This window comes from Ambystoma mexicanum, chromosome 11, assembly GCF_040938575.1.
Source record: "Ambystoma mexicanum isolate Mex_15411 chromosome 11, UKY_AmexF1_1, whole genome shotgun sequence".
NCBI lineage: Eukaryota > Metazoa > Chordata > Amphibia > Caudata > Ambystomatidae > Ambystoma > Ambystoma mexicanum.
In genome coordinates this window covers 730,731,361-730,758,179 of record NC_090934.1, presented here as the reverse complement: position 1 = coordinate 730,758,179, position 26,819 = coordinate 730,731,361, and the positions used below count along the sequence as shown (strand labels likewise).

The following is a 26,819-nucleotide window of genomic DNA, read 5'->3' as shown; positions in this document are numbered from 1 at the left end:
TCTACTCCTGCTATACGGGACTTAAAACCTCACAATTTTAATAAATCACAAGAGAAACTTCAATCATTTTGATGGATGATAACCTCCATATAGAAAAGAAGCCGGCAACACTATAACCATAGAGAATGGCCACTTGATCGACTCCCATTCCCTTGAAGACAAAAAATAAAAAAAATAAATAAATGCACATGTGAAATGGATACTCCGGGAAACATATCCTTCCATTCCCACAACCATGCTTGACTTGCAAAATCTACTGATTTCAGCACCAACAATTGCTTTAGCACCTTTTCTAAAGCTATATGAGGCTTGTGGAGATTCCATGAATGACCAAGCTACCCTCCTTGCACTCATTCACACCAAACAGATTCACATGGAAGCCTTTATAGCCAAAATCCAAACTCGGCTTGACACAGAGGCTGAGACTTCGATGAGATGGCAAGCTCGATTATTTGAGATCGCTAGAACTGACCACCTCGATAAAGCAACCTTAACAGCCTTGATGGAAATGTTGGAAAAAAAAAACAAGCCCACAGGCCACGTGACATCCAACCATGGAAGGAGATAATGCTCCCAATCCAGCCTGTCGACAATAGACAACATAGAGAGGGAATTACCAAAAATGGAATCGCAGATTCATCTACGACATTAGGCCCAATATACGTGCCAATTGGCATAAGTCCAAAGACAAATACCCTGCCTAACACCAATGGTGTCATACCGAACATTGATCTTACCGAATCAAGACGGACTCTAACTGAAAGTCAGCTGAAACTAACACAACCTTTGATATTTGACACAGCAAATACTAAACAGAAGCCAAATATGCCATCAACCAAGAAGAAAACTAATGGTAAACAGAAAAACCAACCAGCTTGGCCAAAAGATAAAACAAAGGGTTAAGGGCGCTGCTGCGGAATTTACAATTACCACCAGTTACATCTGACTACCCTACTAAAACGGTAACCAAGATGCCATTCAAACGGCAAGTCAATCCATCCAAGAATTCCATTAATTACAGCGCGATATCCTATTAAATCTCTCACTATACTCAATAGGAACAGAATCACAGGACAAACCTAACAAGACTAATAAAGAGGATATAACTGACCAACAGCCTAAAGACCTTTCTCATCCAAACACAAATGAGGAATCGACCTTTATAATCATCTCGGACCTAACCTCTGAAGATATATCTGATACCGAATTGGAAATCTCCCTATGTTCCGAAAAGATCGAGGAAACTTCAGAATGTGACCTCCTATTCGCCTCACGTGACCACATGTTTCATACAGTGGAACAAAAAAGGGAGTTGGCAATACAGAAGCTTTACCCCATTAGAAGGATTCCACTCTCTCCTGTAATGCGAGACCATTTGTACCCACATCCAAACACCAGGTGGTCATCTGAGATAAAAGTGATCATTATCGAAAGAATGCTAAAAGAAAGTGAAGATCTTTATACTAAACTAAACTGAACAAATGTTCTAAAACTACTTCAAGCAGCCTGTGACTTGAAAAACGTCTCTGCAAAAGACATTATTCGACTCAAATTTATATCGGAACGAAGATCCGACTGAGTGGCTGTCCAATTTAGTTCTAATAGAATACACAGAGATATCTTAGAAAAACAATACGCGTTTCAACAGATGGGTTATGCTTTAACTGAAACTTGGAAGGAAATCTCACTAACATCTCACTAACACAACACAACACAACTCTGGTCAGAGACACAGCCTGGCCCAAATAACTCATCTGACAAAAGAAAATTCACTCAACATGGCAGGTCTGAATTGACCAAAATGGACCAGATGAATTTAAAGTCTGGAACTATTGCATTCACCAAATGAAAGGATGCAGAAGGCAAAGAAAACGATAGTAAACATTGGCCAAGAATAGACCAGATTGTCCATCAACTAAAAAGAAACCATAACTAATACGGACTGATAACAAAGCATCATGGATCCTATGCTCATGGAACACAAGAGGGTCGAGTCACCTGTATACCATCAGAATAAAGATTTGAAGAGTTATGAGATCCTGTGTCTGCATGGAACGTGGATTTCAAAAGAACCCATTAGTGATGCATATGTTTTCTTCTTGAATCCTGCTATAACTAGGGGAAAAGGACGACCATCAGCTGACCGTCTGACACTCATAAAACTCGGGACAAACATAGGAGTCGAGACACATTACCCAAATCACTTCATACAAACTCTCATAATGGAGTTCCAGAGCCATGATGGTAACAAAGATTTATCAAGCAATCCTAATCCAACAATACAAATCATAGGTCCAATTAACCTATATTGGAATCCTGCTGCAGTAAATGACCTCTTCATCGATAACCTATGTGCAAAAATTGATGATACCCGTGCTTGATTCCCAACAGCAGAGTTCAGAATTTAGAGACAGGACCTTCCATCTATTATCCAAAACTGGAACTCCATTCCCTTTGTCCAAACTACCTCCAAAAGCAAAGGCCTGGCTGAAAGAAGCAGCACAAAGAGAACTGATCTTAATGGCCAAACGAAAGGCGATATTCTGCCAGTACCTACGTGGTGCCAAGGCAACTCCAGGGCATATTTAGACTATACCTTCATGTCTAGCATCCTTAGGAGGGCAATGGATATTCTAAAAATTGTACCTCAGATAAAAGTGACCACCATATGTTATCAATCACCTGGAAATGCCACTAACTAAGAGCTCCAACAATTTGCCTACCAGACTTGGAACTTACTGCAAATAGCACACGATTACGAATTTCAGACGAGCAATCTAAACGCCTAAAACAAACCTTCATCAATAGCACGATGAATGACATAAAAAAATAGATTACAATTGGATTCTTCTCCCGTTCAGGCATCCACTCAAATTTAAGAATGTTGGATCGATCTCACATACTCATGCATACAACAAAGACATTGCTGACAGAAAAAAGGACTTAAGAAACAAATTAAAGACTACCAAGCAACTTCCTCTAGACCAACAAAGCACATGGATTAAATCCTGTAAACATTACTACAAAAATTGGCTCATCAGTAACCGGCATATACAGACTCAGAATGATGCATAAAAGATGCTTAAAGCACTAGCCGGTCGTAACACTAGAGACCTATGGAAGATGTTAAATGCTCAAGATACTTACCCAGACTGTTTGGTAGCTAACGTCACAGAATCCACCTGGGCTGTTCATTTTACACAACTACGAAATAAAATCAGATGAGCACCTCAACGTATTTTACGACCACAATCCATGCCAGAAATGGGAGCTTGAGTTGGAGTCCGAACAACTATTAACACACATAGGACTCTCCAGGCCCGAACGGCCTCGGTAACCAAATACTGAAATCTAATCTTGAGGCCTGGGCAGACCTTTGCTGTCTTCTCTTTGAACTAGTCATCACCTACAAATCAATTCCAGCATCATGGAAGACAGGAAGATTGCATCCTTCCTCCTGCTGTGCCTGAATGAATGGGCGAAAAATAACAGAAGGGACCCCAGGCAAACCGGGTTTATCCAAGGAGTCGGGACAAACGTCGACCTACTGATTTTTAAACCTACTCAAGCTCGAGGCCATCAAAAACAGAGTGCAAATCTTGGCAGTCTTTATAGACTTCAAATTAGCCCTCGATACTGTTAATCGGGAGAAACTCTGGCAAAAATTGATAACATGGAAATGCCCGTTTGAGTATAGAGCTTTGATGGGCTCTAGTAATTCCAACACATCAGTAAGATTAACACAATGGTGCCTTATCAGGAGAAATTCACTCACGGAATGGACTGAAGCAAGGCTGCCCATTGGCAGCAACCTTATATAACCTTTACACATCACATATTCAATCTACACAAAATCTGCTGTCGGCAAATCCTCCAATACTAAACGGAACAGCGGTTCCGTACCTAATGTATGCAGACGACCTTGTCCTACTGGATAGGACTCATATTGGCATGCAAAAACCGCTGCAAGCTCTTGAGAGCTACGTAATGGGGAACGATCTAGAAATAAACACATCATCAGATTACATGTCACTATCCCATCAACCAACAAACAAGAAAAAGAAAAATATACTATTTCTACATACAAAAAAAATTGGAAGAAGTTAAATGTCATAAATACCTTGGAGTACTATTGAACCAAAGCAAAAATGAGAAATAATGGGTCAATTATCCTCGTACTAAAATAGTAGCCCTAGCCCGACAAGGAGTAACCCTCCATAGGAAGTATGGGAAATTCTCCATAAAACCGATCATCATGTTCTATAGAACCAAGGTAGTGGCAATCATTACTTATGGAGCAGAAGCCTTCCTATATCTATATTGGACCATATGGGACACTTTAGAAGCAATATTTTGGAGAAAAATATTTGGATTCCCTAAATCATTGCCAATCGCCCAGATTCAATTCCAATTTGCGCTCCAATCCTTGAGGTTGATTACAACCTGGAAGTCCTTAGACCGCTACAGGAAACTGCTATCAAATGATAAGATACCATCAACAGTGATTCTAAAAGACAACTCAACCACGTCACACAATCTTCTATTGAAATCTTGGAAGAAAGGCTGCAGTCCTCCTCAACGACTATGATATGTCGGAGGAAACTCCCGATACAGCGCCCTTTGGAAGTTAAAAAAAAGATACAAAGAACAGATTGGATTAACACAATAGAAAACTACAAACTCTCCATAAGAGGTCTAGCTGAAGCCAGAGGACTTAACCAACTACCCTCATACCTCGCTCTATTTCCTTGCCGGCAAACAAGAGATCATTTTTTAAGAATAAGATTAAACATCTTGCTGACTAACAAAGTTCTATCAACAAGAAAGCGAGACGGGTCAAGCACCTCCCAATGCGCTTCTGTAAAAGCAATGATGAAACTGAATCACTCTATCATATATTCATGGACTGTAAAGCACTGAATAAGTAAAGACTGCTATACACGAACATGCTTCCTGTGGGATACCACCAGTTATCCCCCTAAGAAACAGTCAAATCTGATGACCAGCACAAACAAGAAGTTGAATTTCAGAATAGTACAATTCTGACATCACGTGTTCGGAAAACCTATCCTCCCACATTGAACAATACCTACTCATAAAAGAAAATGACTGTATGCTGAGAATCGATAGAGCTCGATCAAGCTAGGTTAAGAGGTTAAATCATTTATGACTTAACCATTCAAATAATGATTCATGACTAACAAATAGTTTTGACCTCTCGTCTGGTTTATTTATTTATTTTTTTGCTCTTCTATTCGAATCCTCCTTGTTTTTCTGCTATTTATTTTCTTTCATCCCAATTGTTGCAAATCCTGAGTTTTTATTACATCAAATGAATATTATTTCTGTAAACTATAATCATTAATAAAACATTTTTAAAAAAACAATACAGTTTTTTACAGCAGCAATACTGTAGTTCTGCATTATTCAACAACTTAAATTGTTAGGAATGGAATTGCATGACTGTTTTTAATAAGGAAACCTGGGGGTCGTAAGGTAGCAGTGCGCTAGTCAATACCACTTTTTAAATACAGTATGCGATACTGCTGCTTTGGAAACCCTTTTGCTGGCGCCCCCTAGCAAGCACCAGGACACATGAAACAGAAAAGATGAAGTAAAGGCATGTCCAAAGCGCAGTTTCAGATATTAGGAGACGTTGGTTTATGGTTCCAAAATCTTCTGCTTGAGCAATATTAATTGGTCGTAAACAGCCGATTTCATGGTCATTTGCTTTGTGCAAGATTTATTGGTCATAAACAGCTGACAAGTGTTTCGACCAATCTGGTCGTTATCAAGGCGTGAGTCCAGTTGTGCAATGAGCAATTGCTATTTAGTAATGAATTAATACTAAAGCAGGATAGGTGCCAGTAATGGTAAATCTTTGTAAATGTCAATTGATATGGAAGTCAGAAATGGTAAATCTTTGTGAATGTCAATTAGTAAGGAAGTCTGGATAGCTATAATGCTATTGAAAATAAAGGGGTCCAATCCCCATCACAGCAGATTCCAGTTCCAGGAAATAGGAGAAAAAGGGACTCCACAAAATCAGCCCAGTTAATTCTGATCCCATAATCATAGCTTTCTCTGGTGTCTCTGCATCCAAGTTCCTTTCTTATTGCGGCATCCCTGCTTCGAGTAAGATGTCGTGTGTTATTATTTTACTCTGTCATCGGCTTCATTTTGTTCATATCCATCCATGCGTTGGCTTCCTCGGGGGCATCGGAAAAACCCAGATCTTCCTTACATGTATCACTTTCGGCTTTGCCGGGGACAGTAACCTGTATTTCACATCCTGTTGTCGAAGTGTTTCTTTCGCTGGAACAAATTGACCTCTCCTTCTTTGAACTTGTAGGGTGTAGTCCGGGTAAATTGCTAGCTTGGCAGATCTTCTCCTCCTGATCACCCCCAACCCTTTCTTGAAAAGGCAAATATTTTTTCTCTATCTCTAAAGTTCAATATCTTCACAATGATTGGTCTGGGTGGGGCCCCAGGAGGAGGGGTCATCTGGTCAATGCTCTGTGGGCTCTCTCCACTGTGAACCCTTGTGATAATGATCCGGGACCAATTTCTTGAAGCAGCATGTTTTCAATATATGTGGTAGGGTCTCCTCTGGGAGTCCCAGGACCCTAATATAACTTCTCAGTGCCCTCCCTTCCACATCCTCCACCCGGTCCTGCAGCATCTGGCCCTTCTTCGTTTGTTCCTGTACTGTCACTTGTAAATCTTTCGTGGTAGTTGATATTGCTCACCCACCCTGCTTGCTAGGTTCCGCACATCCTGCCGCAGGAACGCTCACATCACACTTAATTTCGTCAATGCGGGATTCCATTGATGATCTCAGGGCTGTGATTGCTTTTAGGACCCTAGTATCTGCTCCCTCCACCAGGGCTCCTTGGTTATTTGTAATTGGTTGCCCCTCGTTCTCTATAGGCTCTTGTTTTTGCTCTCCTTTTTTGGCAAACACGTGCATTTTTGTTTGCAGTGGTTTTGCAGGGGTTTTACTCTTATTCCCTTCTGGCATGGGTCTCCTGCACGTTCCAGTGCCTGCTTGCTGTGTTTTATTGTGTTATTTGTGCCTCAGTGTTGCAGACTTTATTATGCCCACTCTGCTTATGCCATTATTCATCCTCTGTGGAGCTGCTCCCTGTTACAATTCCCTTGGTATTGTCCATGGCTGTAGTCAAATCTTCCAATCTTTCCCCACTTCCACTGTCCCTCCCGGCTCAGATCAGGATCTGGTTATCATGTCTGAAGTACCCTGTGTGTCCTCCCCACACCGATGGGCACCACAGGCCTCTAGCAATCACAGACTTCCGTATGTGGTTAGTGGGGAATGGGGAGTTTGGGGGGGTCTCTCAGCTGCTCTGTGATCAGAAGGGGGCTGAGGTCAGGAAATCGCTACTCGCTGTCCGGGGGGGGGGGGGATAGTATCCCTCCATCTGCACTACTGGTCGTGCCAATGTGTAACAGTCTGGTTAGGGATGGTGCACCTCCTCTGTGTCCCACTATGCACTCCGGTGCAACGTTTAAGCAGGCGCTCACGTCCCTCACTGGGCCAAGTTCCCAGTGCAGCGCTAGCTTCGCCTCACCTTTTGTTCTCTGTTCTTTGCACTGCCGCCGGTCCTCATGTAATGCCTCTGTGGTTATCACTCCCTCCTGCCTGTTGCTAGGGGCGTAGGAGGGACAGAGCTATATTTCGCCCGCAACTTCACTCCACTGCACCTCCTCCTTGAAACTCTCGGTGTTGTTTCACTCTTTGGATGGCGCCCACCATTTTTAAGGCAACCCATTCCATCTTCTTGTTTCCACTCGGCCTCCCGCTGTTCACAGAACACTCACTTTTCCAAGTCGGAAAGTGTTTCTCCTCGTCCCTCCAATGTTCTGTTCTTGTTGCTGAGCTAATTTTACTTTGTTTTCACTCAGTTTGGATGTTAGGAAATCTATTCAATGTCGGATCTTCATTAGAGCTCAGAACAAATGCGTCTTGCTCACATCGCTGCTGCCCACCCCCCCCCCCACACCCATTAACACGTAACATACCCAAATTGCACTTTTCTTACTCTCCAATAGTGACTTCAGGTAATTAAACTGTAATTTGGACAATCGTTCCTAAAAGCACATATACAGGGATAGAACTTTGAAGTTGCAAGTTACTTCCAGGCGTGAAATGTCTGACCCCTTAATCCTCCAAGTACACAAAGCACACCAGTTCTTACTCGCCAGTTATCACGAGACATGGCAAGTGAATGTTCTGAGGCCTGCACAGATAAATATGTTAAACAAAAAATACAGAAAATGAATGAAAAAAGGTGGGCACCACCTTATTGGTATGTAATATGTATGAAGTAAATCAATAACTTTATAAACTGCAGGCCGGTAACCACAATGCATGTGGTGAAAATGGCATAGGGGAAAACTCTGGAGAGACCTCCTCAGATCTGACCGTACAGTATCACATTATGTTAATGAGATATCCCTTGAATTCAAAATCTGATCATATTAAGGTACACAACACTATTTCATAGTGGTCCTTCTTTATATAACATAATATGAACAGTTGCTTGGAGACATATGTGAACTTGGCCAATGCATTTCGGATCACAGTTCCTTCCTCAGAGCAAACTGTAAACAACATATGCAAAAATATATAATCAAAAAAACTCAAAGCGAATACAAAATACAATGTAAAAATATGCAGATGTGAAAAGAAAATAACTCTAGCTGTCTCAAAACACATAGATGGAACATCTACAGTGACATAAAAAACAAATAGGTCAGATAAGTAATTCAAACTATCTCTACTGCAAGGTTGCTTACAACAAGAATTGTGAGAGTCACATACCTCCTATCCTGACATAATAATTATACAAGGACCAACCTTCTCAGTAACTCATCTGTGTCATCTTGGACATGGCAACAACATATTTTGGCACTGTGAATATTAAAGGACATAAAATGTTGCCAATCTACTGAAAATGCAAATGCAATGATTAAGTACCTTTTTGAATACCAAGTTATATATCTTAACCCTTCTTCAAAGTGGCGAAACAGTCACCAAGATCGTCATTACAATGCAAACAAACGTTTCTTCCTATTTTTTTTATAATCTGACTTTTTTTTTTTTTAAATATCTTGTGGGGTGTATGCGTGATGTTGCACGTAGTAGTACGCAGATACAAGTGAACAATACACAAGTGTAATGGTAAGTCTGGTCTAATACATTAAGGTATTAACTGTACTGAGCTCAGTAGTAGGTGGACACTGTGGGACACCTTTAAATATTCCACATTAAACCTAAAAAGTGTGCCTTATTCCCAAGGAAAATTACAAGGACAACTAATGTGCAAAAACACACAATAATCCGTATCAACAGTATATATTAGTACTAAATCCTTCTGTGATATCTTTGAAGTCTCAGAAAACATGTTCTAAGTATTTCAAAAAACGATATTAGAATAAAGATAACAGTAGAATTGGGTACACAATGGGGACAACTCCCTTTACAAATCATATATCTCAAAGTTATATTATACTTCTCTTTTAATATATTACCTAGGCTACCATCTTCAGCACATATTGGCTCCTCACCCTTCTCCTTCCTCTCCCCTGTCACACCTGAAGAAGTTACCAGAGTTGTCTGCTCCATGAAGGTCTCTTCTAAACGGGTTTCCCCTTGCTCATCAAGGACAACATTGGCTCTCTTGCCCCCGCACTCGCTGATTTCTGTAATCATTCTTTTGCCACTGGATCTTTCCTCTCCTCCCTCAAGCACTCCTTGTGCACCCCTCCTGAAAAAACCTTTAGTAGACCCTACCTGTCCAGCCAACTACTGCCCTATTTCCATCATCCCCTTCATGGTGAAACTGCTGGAGAAGCTGGCCTTGCCCCAACTCAACTCGCACACGAACCTGTTGGTGGTCTCCACGATTCCGAGCATCCAGAGGCACAGAGGCTCGAAGACCGCTCTTCTGAAAACCTGTGAAGAACTGCTCGCATCTCTTGACTCCAACTCCCCATCTGTACTCCTCCTACTCGTTCTATCCTGTGCCTTTGACACAGTCAACCATTCCATCCTCGTACAACGCTCCACGATAACCTTGGTATCTCGGACCGGGCACTGGAATGGCTGACATCCTTCCTAACTGACAGGTCTCCTTCTCCTCTCCTACTTCCTTCTCCACCTGTGGTGTCCGCCAGGGCTCTAATCTCTTCCCTTGGCTCTTTAACATCTACCTTGCTCTGCTTGCTCGCCTCATCTCCTCTTTCTCCTCCAACTTCCAGTGTTATGCCGATGAAGCACAACTTTTTCCAACTTTCTGCTGACCCTTTTTCACCTTTCATCCTCCCAACTGCCTATCTGCCATCCAGCTCTGGTGCACCCCCAACGATCTGTGACTCAATGCCTGTAAAACTGAGATCCTTCCCATTCTGACCCCTGTTCCCTCCTTCTCACCCTCACTCTGGCCTTCCTCCATGGGCTCTCCCCCTGCTCCTTCCTTTGAAGCCAGAAATCTTGGGAGTCCTCTTCGACTCCTCTCTCCTTCCTCCCTCACACTCGGGACATTTAGTTCCACTTTCGGTTCTTACTTTTCTCACTTTCCCAAGCCATGGTTCTCTTTAGGCTTGACTAATGCAATAGCCTTCTGAATCTACCTTCTTCCACTCTGCGACCCCATTCAGTTAATCCAGAATAGGGCAGCTAGACTTATCCTTGGCCTTAAACCCAGGGACCACCTCTTTCGAGCCCTAAAAGGCTTCACTGGCTCCCGGTTGCTACATGGATTAAATTCAAATCCCTGTGTATCCTCCCCAAGGCTGTCTGGGCCCAGGGACCACACTATCTTCAACTTAATCTCACTAAATACTCTCCGTCAAGACCTCTGCGTTCTCTCTGTGTATAAAGCGTTTTGCTAAAAAGAGTAGGTGGTCGATCACGCTCCTTCTCTGGCTCCCACCTATGGAACAGCCTCGCCCTCTCTCTGCGCCTTGAGCAGAACTTCCTTAAATTCAGGAATCTCCTGAACACTTTCCTCTTTATCCCCTCCTTCCCTTCTTCTCTCCTCTGCTAGTTTGCACAGCTGCTGACATTGGTGTCCTGGGCCCTCGTGCATCCTCTGGGCCCCAGACCACCCACACCCAATCACCCCAGCTCCTGTCTACCCTCAGCATTTCCCCTTGCACTCCCTTCGCCTTGGAGGCTTGCACTTAGCCATCGTGGCCCCTTGCTGTGTAGCACTCCCCTCACCATGCACTTCTAATATGCATGAGCACAGACGCTTCAGCACTTCGCCCCCCCATACCCCCCTTCCCTCTTCCTTGCTGCACTTGCACATTCTGAATACTCACAACGCATAGTAGGTTCGTCGTTTTAAATTTTTTCGTTTTTTAATTTCTTTTTTCCCTTTCTTCCCCCCCCCCCACTGTTTTTCTTATTTTTTGTTTACTAATGTGTTTCACACTCTGTTCCCTCCCTTTGCTCTGTGGGTGCTTTCAAACGATATTTACTTGCTGTATAGGCACCTAACAAGTGAACAATGAATAAAATAAACAAATATCAATGCATATCATAGAGATCTTAACACATGGATATCATGAGTGTGGTAAATAATCCCTAAAGTACAATCATTTACACATATATAGCAGTGTTGATCATCTTTCAGCCACAGAGCCCAGTCTGTCAATCCAGAAGGCCTCTCTTTGACGTTCTCTTCTCTGGAGATTATGCCTTTCACATTGTTTGATATTTTCTCAAAAATCTAAAAACACATCTGGCTTACTTGGTGTTTCTGTTTAAAAAAAAAAAAAAAGTGTCTAGCTACGGATGAATTCATATTCCTAATCCTTACATTCGACCTGTGCTCATTCCATCTATTTTAGAATTTCTGTTGTCTGCCCCACATAACGGAGGCCACAAGGACACCTGATGCAATATATTACATTGGGTGTATCGCAAGTAGCAAATTGTTTCAAGAAGATAGGTTCACCAGTCTTTGGATGAAATAATGTGTCACCCTATCATTGCAATTAGTGCAATGTAGGTATGGAAATGTACCTCTTCTCATATTATGGTCGCGATCTTGTACCTCACTTCTAGTACTCGTCAGAAGATCTTTATTGTTGCTGCTCCTCTTGTATGCAAATGTAGGTAATGTGCTAAAGACTTCTTCTTCATTCTTCCCATCACAGGTCAAAATATGCCAGTGTTTCTTGATAATCTGCTTCACTTTAAAGCTCTGTACAGAATCTTTGGACACATGTATCAAAGACTGTGAAGAACGCATGGTCTGTAGTAGTTCTCTAGTTTTGGTAGAAATCCGCTCTTTGGCTGATTGTCAGTGTTTCTCAAAATAACCTCTCTCTGAGAACCTCTGCAATGCTTTCTCTAACTCTTCTTTACAAAGGTCTGTAATGCTTTTGAATAAAACATGTTGCCTGTGTGTATTGCATTTTGGGTACTCCCAGAGTCGTCATGGACCTTTTTTTTCAGGCTTTGGTGAATCTGCACATTTTCTCTAGGCCTCAGTGAAAGCTGCATTTGATGCAAACTCGTAACATGGTTTGTATTGTTCCACTGGCAAACACGTTTTCTTGCTTCTGCATTGCTTTAAGGACTGTTTTGAAGAAGTTGGCAGCTGGTACTAGATAACATTGTCAGGGAATTTTGCAAAGCTGAAGAAAAGTCATGTAGCCTTTTTTTTCGCCTTTTCATGATAAAGCAAAGTGTTTTGCCTCTTACAGTTACCACGGGTCACTCTGGCTGGGTGCCCATGGCAACAGGTAAAGACTTTGCGGATGGCTTAAAAATGAAAGGCATCCAGACAGACAGAGAAAGCTTCATTGGAAGAGTGGACACACTGCTTCCTGCTTCGAGTCCCGTTGATGCAAAAGATCTCTCTGCTTACCTGTTTGGGAGCTTTCCAGTGAAGTTCTGGCGAGATGAAGGTGTGCAGCTGTGTCAACTGTGAAATATTTTATCCAAATTATTTTTATTCATTTATTTTCTTATTCTTGTTGCATTTATTCATATTTCTGGTGAATAAAGAGGGCATATAAGAGCCATTCTGTAGCCTAGGTGTGTGTGTATATGTGTATGTGTATAATTGCCTTCCAGCATATGAGGTTTCTTCATGCAGTGGGCTGCGGCTGTAAATATATCTGTGCACTTAAGGAGCAAAAAAAGGTCTTCATACTTTTAAGATTCTCTTAACCATGAGGAGTTGGCTGTAATGTAAGCTACGCAGTGTGCTGGGTGGATTGAAACCTAATCTCTGTAAAATTTTATTTTTGTCTGTATGTTTATGAAAAATTGAGGTGACAAGACAATTTAAAACATTAACATTGGGGTCTCTTATGTTAGCCGTTAACTGTATCTAATCATTAATTAAATTCAATTAGTGCAGAAAATCATCAAGTGGTTCCTGTGTCTTTTCCAAAAATACAGTACATAATTACTTTAATACAAATAATATAAATGTTCACCCTCATAAGAAAGTTAATAAACAGTTAACCTCTTAAAAGTACCTATAAACCGTCCCCATGGGCATAAAACACACTTAAGAATAAATTTTCATTTCTCCACATTATCATATATTAAAAAGAAACATAAACTGGCATACATTAGTTGAAATTAAAGGGATAAAATACACTCCACGATGCTAAATATGCCATCTTCCCTGTTCTTATTCTTAAGGCAATATGATTAAATTTAGCCTGTTTAAATAAACAAGCAGACTCAGACATTGAATGCAAATGCTTAAACGCTGATGACAGTTATAACTTTGGCCATGTAAAAGTGGTTTAAGTATCCCCGTTCTAAGTTCTCTGTACCAATTACAAAGCAATAAAACAAACCTAACATACTTGTGTACATCCAAACCACAATTGCAAATTTGTTAGACTGGGACCAAGTCAGTTTTCATTAGGCAAGTGCAAATTGAGGCTTGATTAATATTTGAAACTCCTACCCTCTTACTCTGTGCACTATTCCCTCCATGCACACACCCTTATGCCCCCACACACTCATAAAGGCCCCCGCCCCTCATTACTCACACTCCTAAACTCCCTGTAAGGGGAGGTTTCCTAAAGTCCACTTGAGGAAAGACTTCATAAAACTGTCCCTTTTGGTATACAGGTCCCCAACTCTTAGTATCAGTCTGTACTACTCATGGAACCTTGGTAGAGTGGCAGAGCAGTCAGGCTTATCATAGGAGGAAGATGTGAGCTGTAGGTAAGTACACTGAACCCAATTAGCACAGAAACACTTAAACCAATAAAGTTATATTAAAGTATGTATATAATAAAAAAAATTAAAATATATATTTTATTTACACAAGGAAAGTCTTTAAATACTTACACCACTTCATCAATAAACACAGATACTTATTAACACTTTTCAAAAGCCACTGCTTAGTTGGTTGTTGATCGCGGTTACAATTGTTACAGCGTTTACACTGACAGTTCTACCGTACTATCGGTAATACCGCGCACTGAACGCACAGACAACGATACACAGTAATTGTGTTTAGTTAGCAAAACCATATAAGATAAAGTCTTTTAGGAAAGACTTGGTTAGACTACAGTAGAAGAGCTTAACGTAATAGAGGCGGTTTCTTAGCACACTAAAGCTTTAAAAGTCCGATCCCCAACTCTATGCAAAAGTCAGTTCGAAGAGGGCACAAAGTCTTATGAAGCATCAGGACAACAAAAGTTCCTGTGGATTCTTTAAGTCTCTAGGACAAGATACTTGCAGAGTTAACACAATGATGGAGACCCTGAAAAAGGACTCTCAAAGGGGACACACACCGGCAGCTTGGGTCACAGGTTAGAGTGGACACCTCTTCTCGCACTCCAACGCTCTGGAGCGACTTCTCGGTGTCAGGTAAGCAGTAACTTTCACCACGCAGTACTTTAGAGGATAATCCAGCTACTAACATTTCTTCTAACCTATGTAGCGGCGATGGTCCCGGTCTCCGGATTCCTCGGTCTGGTGATGAGAGGATGGACTTTGAAGGGGATGTCTCGGGTTTAGTTTCGAGGGAGGACCCGTGGCACGGATTTCTTCAGCCTCTTCGATCAGCCTGTGTTTTTGGTGCCTTTTTGATCAGTTCCACACAAAGGGCGGTATTCGCTACTGAAGTCCTGAATTCTGGTGAAGGGACTTTGAGGAGTCGGATTGTGTCTCTGGAGGTTCATTTGGAGCTCAGCAAAGACTTGGACGGATTCAGCTTTGCGAAGAGGATCCACTGCAAATGGGTCGGAGGTCTCCAGGTATTTGTGGTCTGCTGCTCTGGAGAGACACGGCACCTCAGGAGATGGCTCAGTTTGTAGGTTGTCTCAGGGCTGGTTGGTCTCACTATCGGAAGGGAAGAAGTCAGCCTCTTGGGAGCTCCTCTGTCGAGTAGAAGTTGGGGTCAGGGCAGCAGTGGTCGCTTCAGTGATGCAAAGTCTGCAGGCGTCTCTGGTCATTGTCTTGTTCAGTTACTTCAGTTTCCAGTGGTCGACTTGCCTTTCACCTCAGGAACCCCACCTTCTATTCAATTTCACCACACACTCCTTTACAAACTCGCTCAGCATTTTACAGAAGGGGGCGGCTGACTGTCCAATCAGGACAGCCAGCCGTCCCAGTGGGCACTGGTTCCATTCAGGCACTCTGGCAGACAAAGGGCAGGGGAGTGAAAAACACCTTCCCTACGTCTGCCTGCCCAGACACACTGGAGCCTAGCCCCTAGGCGGGGCCACCCAAGGGTTCCCACCAAAGGCAAAACACTTACATAGACCCCCCCGCCCCTTCCCAGAATGGTAGAAGTAGGGCTAACAAAAAATAACCACACTAGAAATGGTGAAAAAAGAAAGGAGCCACCATGTTGGGACATGTGACCCTATTGTGCCCAACAGGGCGCCTAGTCTGCGATAAATAACGGCACAACAGTTAGAACACGTCCACTGCCACCAGCTGTAACTGGAGGGTGGTTTGTGTGACTAAAACGTCACAGTAGCAGAGAGAAGGGTGTTACAAGGCATTCCCTTAGCACTCGTCATAGGGTGGTGTGTGCTAATCTCACACAGTTCAGTTTTAGGAAGGGTACAATGTATCCCTCTATCATTAAGAACAGTAGTTACGTAAGGATAGCAAAATAATCTCAAAGGAGGACCTATGGGGACCCCAGCATCACTGCGCATAGGGTGGTGTGGCCTGCAAAAGTACAATAAAGATGCCATAGGAGATGTGGAGGAAAGCAGACTCCATAAGAAAGTTAAATACAGAGAACAGAGTTCCCAAAAACCAGAGCAAAAAATAAGAATGAATTTCTGGAAAAAGGCCCCACTCATTCAGGATAGAAAGAAAAATGTCCAGAAGTCCAGCTAAAAGTGCTGGGGGTCTAACTAGTAGAGGGGATGAAGCATACACATAAAACCTCTCCCTAGCACCCTCCCACCCCCACACTCCCCCAAACTCGCAATCCTAATCCCCTTCCCCCACACACAATCCTAATCCCCTCCACACACACATTCTTAATCCCCTACCCTTTAATCTCTTACAGGTGCGCACCCCCTTCTTGTGCCATCCCTTATACACACCCTTGCACCCCCACCCCTCTCCAGTAGGATTCCTTTTCACGGCTGAAGAGGGGGGGCAGGGGCTTTTGCAACCCGAGGGAAGGTGGTGACACTTGGGGCTGCAATCCCTGCACCGCCCAAGGCATGATTATCTGGTAGGAGGCTGGCTTGCCATTTCATTGGGGAATGGTGGGGTGTCTGGTGCATGGGTGCTAGAGGTGGCTCTTGATGGTTAAAAGTTGGTGTTTCTGGAGTGGGGGACTAGCACATAGGATATTTCTGTTCTGGGAACCGGGTGAGGTCAGACCAGTTATGGATCTCGAGAGCCTGAACAAATGTATCCAATTAAATCTCCTATCCCATTCGATGGACCCCTCTCCCTCGCATGTCATCACTTCAATACCTCAAGGGTGACAGTTCCTTTGCCAATCCATCCCTCATTAGAAATTGCTTTGTTTCAGTATGGCGGACTCAGCATATCGTTACACGTCCTTACGTTTTTATTTAGATTGGGACTGAGTATTCACATAGGTCATGGCCCCATGTTATGTTAGGTTAATTACTTTTGTAAAGCGAACGCTCGCCGAAGCAACTTGGCGGTAGAGTAAACCGGAGGGATTTAGAGACCAACTAACAGAAGAAATAAAAGGATGAGAACAGAAAAGCGAGAATAGTTTTTGTAGCCGTAAGTGGGGCTGCCAGAGAGTTCCACAATTTGACAGCCGCCACAGAAAAGGAGCAGCCCCCCACATGCTTAAACTGGTAGCGATGGGAACACAAAAAGACAGGAGCCCTTAGAGCGTAGTTCTCGAGAGGGCACATATGGGCAAAATTTATCCTGGAGATATTCCGTCCCAAAGCCATAAAAGGCCCGATGCACTAACACAAGTGATTTAAATTGGACCCGTTGAAGAACCGGGAGCTAATGCAGTGATCGAAGAACAGGAGAAATGTGGGCAACATATGGGGTACCCGTGCAGATACGTGCAGCATAATTTTCGAGAAGCTGCAAACAATGACGGAGATACAGAGGCTGGGCTAAACGGAGGGAATTACAATATTCCAGTCGACTGAGGACCAGATAAACCGCCACGAAGGGCCTCAGTTGGACAGTAAGAAAAGGGAGAACCTTACAAAGAACATGCAACTGCAAGAAACCTGCAGCCAGCCCCAACTTGGCCATCCATTAATCCAGTAATGAGAAGACCCAGAGAATCGCTCCCAAATGTTTTACTTCAGAAACCGGAGAGGGGCATGTCCCAAGCTCTGAAGGCCAAAAAGCTGGGGACCAGGTCAGAGTGGATGATGAACCAATCGCTAATGGGCCTTGTGGGAGTAGACTACTAGGACCTCGGTCTTGTCCCCATTTAATTTCAGCCAATTACTGCCCATCCACTCACTCACGGCCAATAGGCAACTCCTAAACTGAGGCGCGATGCTCCACCCAGCCGGACGATTTGCATGTTGTCAGCATAGGAGTAACGCCTAAAGCCAAAGGAGCAGATGAGCAGAATCGGAGGACGAATATAGATGTTAAAAAGGGCCAGGGAAAAGGCCGAGCCCTGGGGCACCCCGCACAGCAGAACCACGGCAGCAGAAATAAAGGTGGACAGTGTCAGTGTCTGAGTACGATTGGCTAAGAAGGAGGCGAACCAGGCCAAAACCTGGCCTGCCACCACTAGCCGGTCCAGTAGTACCTGATGGTCCACTGTATCGAGCGTGGCCATTAGATCTAACAAAATAAGGGCACCTGTTCCACCTCCATCAGCCAACTACCGAAGATCCTCATACACCGAAACTATTACATTTTCCGTCACTCTGCCCGGTCGAAACCCGGACTGGAAAGACTCCAGGAAATCAGAATGTTCCAAAAATGAAGTAAGCAGGGGGGGAAACAAGCGACTAAAGATATTTCACAAAGGGGAGCAAGGAGACAGGCAGAAAATTCACTGGAGAAGACTAATCTTAACGAAGGCTTTTTCAGGAACGGAATAACAGGTTGTTTGAAAGCAGGTGTAATGGCTCCCCTTTGACAGGCGTCATTAACCGCTTCTGTCACCCAGGATGAAATATGGGGAGAGATGTCCTTCAAGATTCTCAAAGGAATAGCGTCTGAAAGTGAGGCAGATTTTAGATTGCCAATCGCAAGTTCTACCTCCTGCGCTGTGAAAATAGGGAACACTGACCAAGTGTGAACTGAAACATGAAGAGATGGCTGCTGCGGAAGAGCAGATCTGCTCTCGAATCAAATTAACTTTATTAATTAAAAAAAAGCTGCTAAATCATCACAAAAGGCTTGTGAATTAACAACCTGGGATGCAGTGTCCAGGGGAGAAGAGAGTGACCTAACAATTGTTAATAGTTCCTGTGGTTGGTTGAGAGCCTTTTCAACCTTACAGGTGCAGAAGGCACTTTTTTTCCACCTAGATGGCAAGATGGTAAGTACTGCAAGCCAAAGTAAACATTGACTTAGCACTTGCGGCGTAGGTTCTCTGACAATTCTGCTCTGCCTGTCGTTTATTAGCCCGCAAGATCTTAAGTTCATCTGTGAACTAAGGCTGGAATGGGCACCTTCTCAGTTTACGGAGGGTAAGTGGGGCTAGAGTATCAGCCACATCAGTAAAAATATTAATTGGGGTAGAAAAGTAGTGTATTGCATCAGCAACACAGCATTGTGCCTGAATATTAGAAGCCCTGTCTACATGGGAGGTTTTTAGCCAGTTTCGACAATGTTGATATTTGGCTTCCACCACAGGCCGCCCAGATTGAGACTGGATCAGGAAAGGCACAACTAGATGGTCAGACCATAAAATGGGGAAAAAGGCAGAGGAGGGAGGTGTAACTAAGGGAGTCCTGGTGAAAATTAAATCCAGCGTATTACCAGCCGAATGAGTAGGAGCAGATTCCAATGGGTCAGACCCACATCATTCATAGATTCAAAAAAATTGCTTCTCTGCCTTAGTAGTGGGGCAGTTAGTGTAAATTAAAATCCCCTACAATGGCCAGGTGTGGATATCTAAGTTCCATATCAGTGACAAATTAAAAAAAAATTGGTCACAGAAAACACCACCACTCCAGGTGGACGGCAAACCACTAAGATGTGCCGACTAAGGTAGGTAGAAATGGCAATTCTAACTAAAATGGCCTCCATCTTAATAGAATGAGTCAGGGGAATGTGGCTAACATCTGGACTAGATTAACTATCACTGCAATGCCACCACCTGCTTGCATTGTCTGACCATCTACACGAAAGATATTCTGAGTCAGAGAGAAGTTGCACCAACACGGGGCCATAGGCCTCATTTAGGCACGTTTCTGACACATAATCCATCCGGGGCCAAATCCGATAATAAATCTGAGCAGGCTGCGGTGTGCTTTACAAGAGAACGAGCATTGACAAGTAACCCAGTCAGTGCGTTCTCAGGAGGAGCTGTAAAAGAAATTACCTGGTCACCAAAAACAGGCAGAACTGTTGTAGGCGGAGCAAGTGCCAGCAGCTGCTCTCTGGTCCAGCTAATCCGAGCATTGTCATTCGTAGAATCTGCCCAAGGCACAGAGTGCGCACAGACGAGCACAGATGACTTGGGCGTGACTTCGGTGCGCTGAGCCCTCGCCCGCTGCGCTCTTTCACTGTGCTTCCAGCCACCATCCTTTATACCAATACACAATACATATGTCCTTCACCCACAAGGGGAGGACATAAGAAAACAGACTGCAGAGCGTGTCTTGAAATTCAATTGTCGGGAAGCCAGGCAACTTCCTGCCACTCCGAGTGGGGTTACTTCATGCGTAGGCAATCTCCCTTTATCCCCAAATCAAGGATCCTTCCTTGCGTTTGCCCCAGTCCCACTGCAATGGTGTCCACAGTGATCAAACTACACAGGTTCAGGATGAACATGAGACATATTAGGTGATTCTCTCTCAGGTTCTGCAATTTATCTGCATCCACTTCATTACCAAGAAACCGAGCTTTTCCACCTGGGGAATGGGGGGGGGATCTATTCTCTGCCAACTGAATCTGGTCTGGCCAAGAAACCTCAACCAGGGCTTAGTTATACTTGCAAGGGGTAACGGTGTCCTGTACTGCGACAGTAACGTGGACATGAGCACATCTAAAGCTCTTGCTTCATTTCCTTCAGTCCAGCGTGGCTTCAGTGTCTGGAGATTTACGAGACCCTGAATGCTGCTTTGTCATAGATCGAACACCAACTCGGGTGTGAGGCAGACACAGAACCTACTAAAAGCACTTGCATTGGATCTAAAAGCTCCAGTGGTTATCATGACTACGTTTGACCTTAAAGTAATAGAAGCAAACGTTTGTTGGACACTGCAGTAACCTAAGCAGCCCTCCAATGGCAGAGTACTGTAGCAGTACTGATGGCTTTATGGTCTTTCGCAGCAGAAGCTAAGGTTTAACTAATACTGATCTGAACCGCCAACCAGATAGTCTAGGCATGTATGAAATGCGGGGATGGAGAGGAGAGCACAGTTTTCTTTACTCCATTGTATGGCATCCAACATTTTCATTTAGGTAGAAGCCCATCTTCAGGATCTGAAATCAGCTCATCTACTGGGGGTGTACAACGAGCCAGCTGGTGCTCTGAGAAAAATCTTTCCATCAGTGTCCTTCTGCCTCCACTCTTGGTTGTTTCAGAGGATGTTGATCACTGGACATTGCCCTGGCTGACTCTTTCTGCAACCAAGAACTCCCTTTATATCCTGGTGTGTGGCACTTCAACTGGGACCATCGGCCTGAATGGTGGACACCAGAGTCCATGCTTGGCTGCTCGGGCTCCTTCTTCCATGCTTTCCCTCCTTTTCTTGCTCTTCATTGGGTAATGGAAGGTCAGATGGGAGAAATCATGTCTGACCTCAATAGTACCCTTCCAGACACTACGACATTGGTTCCCTCTGCTATGAGCCATTATCGCAAAGAATCTCTCCTTTCTGCTGACGACCTCTTCAACTCTGAGGTCATCACTACTTTCAGTGATAACCTTGAAGTGCTTCCAGGTGATGCAATGGAAACTAAATTGTGCTCACCAGCTTTGGAGTCACGTTGAAGGTAGCAAAGGAGTTGCAGATATACAGACGCTCATTGAAAAAAGAAAACATAGACCTTAATGTTGTCCAGGCTTGAAACTAAGGTCATTCAAAAAATGTAATTCAGATTTAGAAATTGGTATGTTTCCAACTGATACGCGCGTCCACAGTTTTGTTCTTTCTTAGCCTTGATTTATTCGTGCTGTATTCCATTGAATTGCCAATTCATTCAGTTCCCAGCATTTTCAACAGATCAAGTTTTAAGTTAAGTTCATTTGTATTCCATTTAAATCATGGAGTTATCCAGTTTCCAAGATTACCACAAAAGAAAGTTATTGTGCCCAGCCTGATCCCGACACGTGTTTCCCCACCTACACTATGGCGGTTCCTCAGGGGTTTAGTCGCTATTCGGCTTCAAATATATAACAGAAAAGTCTTCTTAGCATAATTAAAATTGTGCATTATCATCTAGTTTAGTATGTTGAATAGGTTCCAATTAATTATACCAAAATAACTCTTCAACGATATTGAGAGTTAGGTATTCACATCCTAGTAAAGACACAAAGAAAAACGAAAGAGATATAGTTTACATTCATGCCAACGGAACTTCAAAGCAGGTTATCTCAGGTCATCCAATGCATTATTCAAAGTACTGGAATTGGGCAACTTACACATTCAACATGTTCAAAGTGACTTGGTAGGCATATATCTGTTTATCAGTCGCAAATGGTATGTGACGACAGTGGATCGGGAAACGAGTGAAAACGGGTGTAAGTATCCCACTAGTCTCTTTTTAAGGACTTAAAATAGCCGACTAGTGTGCGCGAGCATTTACGTACGTAGTAAATTTAAATGCCCAAATCCATCGAGCTTACCTTAAGTTCGTGCTACATGCTAGTGCGTTCGTTCTAATGGTGCGATTGCCAAAGCCAAGATGCTCCGTACTGGTGTGTCTCGTTATGCGGTCCTGGACGCCTAGTTTCTTCCGCTTATATCACGTGATATGTACATATGTCACGTGATCACGGCACGATATGCAGAGCGCCATATTGGATAGGGTACACAGTAACTCATTGTAATAAGAAAAATACTAGATTATGTATGTAAATCACTTTAAATGTATGCACAAAATCCCAAAGTGGTGCGGATATGTAACTTATAATTCTGAGAGCTTGTAGATATACACAAAGTCTTATAGAAATATATATTGTATGTCACGGCAAAAAACTGTCTATTAAGGACCTGAAAACCGGCATGAGTACCCTTGCATGTGTTGGTTGAATGTTGCAGGCTAAGATTGTATTTTAATGACCAATTGGTATACATATTGCGTCACGGAAGGAGGCGGTTATATATATTCACAGGGATTCTCTAGTCTTCTCACTCATGTCTCTGATTTGCTCACTCTTGTCAATTCACGATAAAACGAAACTCATGGTTTTGCAATCCGATGTACAAACGTATATCTTAAAATATTACCAGCACCTATGTGTTCTCATTATTACACGGGTGTACTTATGTGTGAAAGTTTATTATTAAATAGAGATTAAGCACGATGTGGTTGAAATAGGTGTGTGTGCTTGTACAATTTGGCCATTCCGACATTGTTATGATAAATTTTAAAAAAAGAATTCAAAGAAGAATGCAAATCATATACACCAAGTCGGTTTTTCACAAAAAATGATGTAGTTTATGGTCCACATTTAGACCCATATATATTGTGTCTATAGACCATATCCAAAATTCTTATCTTCTGCGAAATAATTTTTCCAAATGGCCTCCTCTTTTCGGTGGTAAGAGTTTCTCTAACCCATAGCATTTTATTTTATCAATGTCAGAGTCCACGTGGTTTTGGTGAAAATGTAAAGCCAAAGGAGATGATATGTCTCTGTTCTTAATTGCTCTCAGATGCTCTCCTATCCTGATCTTGAGTTTTCTTATCGTGCTTCCAATATATGTTTTATGGCAGGCGCATATGATGGCATATATAACAAATTTGCTGTTACAGTTAATATGTTGCTTGATTGCGCAACCAAATGGCAAGAAAAACACAGTCTTTCTTCGCATTACACATGTGTGTGCATATCTGGTAATGGCTACATTTGAAATTACCTTGCATTGAGGGTCCAAGCTAAGCTTCTGTGCTTTTTGATTGATTCTGTTTGTATTGCTTATATTTTTTGTTGTCAAAATAAGATGGACTTTTCATTCTTTTTAAATTCATACAATTTCGAAAAACCATGTTGGGTTTTTTGTCCAAGATTGTGTCCAATTCAAGGTCTGATTTTGAAATGTTCCAATTTTTCTGTAAAATCTTGATAATAGCATAGTTATTTGAACTATAGGTTGTAATGAATCTCGGTTTGTCCAATTCTTGATTTTTTGCCGGTTTGTCTTGTAGTAAGTCTGTTCTAGATCTTTTCATTGTTTTGCATGCCATTTGTTTGAGATGTTTTGGGCTGTATCCTCTTTTTGAATTTATTGAACATCGTATCTTGGTGTTTTTAGAAATTCACCTTCTGATGTGTAGTCACACAAAATCTCCTTTTGGCTTTACAAAATCTCGTTTGGCTTTACATTTTCACCAAAACCATGTGGACTCTGACATTGATAAAATAAAATGCTATGGGTTAGAGAAAAACCCAAAATTACTTCGCAAAAGAGAAGCATTTTGAATATGGTCTATGGACACGATATATATGGGTCTAAATGTGGACCATGAACTACATCATTTTTTGTGAGAAACCGACTTGTGGTGTATATGATTTGCATTCTTCTTTGAATTCTTTTTTTTTAATTTATCATAACAATGTCGGAATGGCCAAATTGTACAAGCACACATACCTATTCCAACCACATTGTGCTTAATCTCTATTTAATAACAAACATTCACACATAAGTACACCTGTGTAACAATGAGAACACATAGGTGCTGGTAATATTTTAAGATATATGTTTGTACATCGGATTGCAAAACCATGAGTTTCGTTTTATCGTGAATTGACGAGAGCGAGCGAATCAGAGACATGAGCGAGAAGACTAGAGAATCCCTGTGAATATTTATAACCGCCTCCTTCCGTGATGCAATATGTATACCAATTGGTCATTAAAATACAATCTTAGCCTGCAACGTTCAACCAACACATGCAAGGGTACTCGTGCCGGTTTTCAGGTCCTTAATAGACAATTTTTTGTCGTGACACATAATATATATTTCTATAAGACTGTGTATATCTACAAGCTCGCAGAATTATAAGGTACATAATCCCAAAGTGGTGCGGATATGTGCATACATTTAAAGTGATTTACATACACAATCTAGTATTTTTCTTATTACAATGAGTTACCGTATACCCTATCCAATATGGCGCTCTGTATACCGTGCCGCGATCACGTGACATATGCACATATCACGTGATATACTCTAAGAAACTAGGCGTCCAGGACCGCATAACGAGACACACCAGTACGGAGCATCTTGGCTTTGGCAATCGCACCATTAGAACGAACGCACTAGCATGTAGCACAAACTTAAGGTAAGCTCGATGGATTTGGGCATTTAAATTTACTACGTACGTAAATGCTCGCGCACACTAGTCGGCTATTTTAAGTCCTTAAAAAGAGACTAGTGGGATGCTTACACCCGTTTTCACTTGTTTCCCGATCAAGTGTCGTCACATACCATTTGCGACGGATAAACAGACATATGCCTACCGACAACCAAGTCACTTTGAACATGGTAATCTTGGAAACTGAATAACTCCATGATTTAATGGAATACAAATGAGCTTAACTTAAAACTTGATCTGCTGAAAATGCTGGGAATTGAATGAATTTGCAGTTCAATGGAATACAGCACGAATAAATCAAGGCTAAGAAAGAACAAAACTGGAAGCGTGTATTGTTTGGAAACACACCAATTTCTAAATCTGAATTACATTTTTTGAATGACCTTAGTTTCAAGCGCAGACAACATTAAGGTCTAGGTTTTCTTTTTTCTTTAGTTTTGTTCTCCTCTGCAGTCTGAGGGGACTAGACCTTTGTGCTGCTGCTTCTACTCTTATAGCAAGTGAACAGGAGCAGCGCCAGAATCAGCCTAAGACTGTCTTGTAACAGACGCTCATTGACTCTGCAGCTGACTCTAAAGCTATACATACACCACTGGCACTCCTCTGTTTGTAAGGCAAAATTAAAGTGTCTGCTTATTTGTGATATATGGCATGTGTTGGGCTCTCTGCAAGCGGTTTATGATGGGATTGACCATAAACCACCCTCCAAGATCAATGAACTGCCATTGAAGCTGTTTAACAACTAGGAATTTGGTGGGAGGAAATGAAACCATTTGGCCACCTTTTCTTAGTTTTAACCTGCAGAAACGGACTACGAAGCTGATGTTACCCTGATGGGATTTGTTAGTCATTCTGAAGCCATTGCAGCTGCCACCCTTTGAGCACACACAAGCCATCAACGGTATCTAGTATTTATACAGTGCAAAACGTAGCACAGACTTACTTTTTAACTGCGCATCTTTTACCAAAATGTGGCTACAAAATGAAGGGGGTAGGTTTGGTGAAGCAATTTGGGCGGGGGAGATAGTTTGGTGTAGCCCTGTGGGATTCCCCCACCCCCTGCATTTTGCAGCAAAAAGCACATGGAACAGACAGTAACATCCATTATCTGTCCTGGAAGACCTGTTCGGTGGTCATTCATCAACCAGATTGTTTGGCAACATCGCGGCCCTTCATGGCTGATTAACTCTACCTTAATCCACATAGGGTGATTCTACATACAAAGCCATCCTTCATTCCAAAGGTCTGTTCAGAATATTGCTTGAATCAAGAGGTGGTCTTACCAGTCATACATCTGTACATACTCCTGTGAGTCTGCGGGTCAACGGGTACATACGATTGATGTCTTAAGAGCTCCACAGGCTCTCCAAAGTAAGACGGACGCCTTCCACAAAACCAGAGCACTGGTGATAAACTTGGAGGTAGTTCAAAGGGTAACACATCAGTGACGGCAACCATCAGTTGATGAATGAGGAGCACGATCAACGCCTACTATTATATAGCCAGAGTACCACCTCCTGGCATTATGCAGAGATGTTCAACACATGTGATGGCTAATTCTTGGGTAGAATACAGAGAACAATATAAGACTCTTCAGTGTGGTCACCTGAGCCTCCTAAACTACCTTAATTCAGCATTACTGATTTAGCA

The 26,819-nt window shown here is 42.5% G+C and overlaps 1 protein-coding gene across 12 annotated transcripts in view; it reads left to right on the top strand.

The window, feature by feature from the left end:
• The window catches only part of BMAL1 (basic helix-loop-helix ARNT like 1), a 989,350-nt gene that overhangs the window by 23,403 nt on the left and 939,128 nt on the right, over window positions 1–26,819 (top strand). Inside the window, exon 1 of one of the 12 annotated variants that reach the window (XM_069623616.1) lies at window positions 12,486–12,556. The exons of the other annotated variants lie outside the window; for them this stretch is intronic. The gene's annotated coding sequence lies outside the window, so the exon portion shown is untranslated. Of the gene's footprint in view, window positions 1–12,485; window positions 12,557–26,819 lie in introns of those variants that run through there. 12 annotated transcript variants of the gene reach the window in all.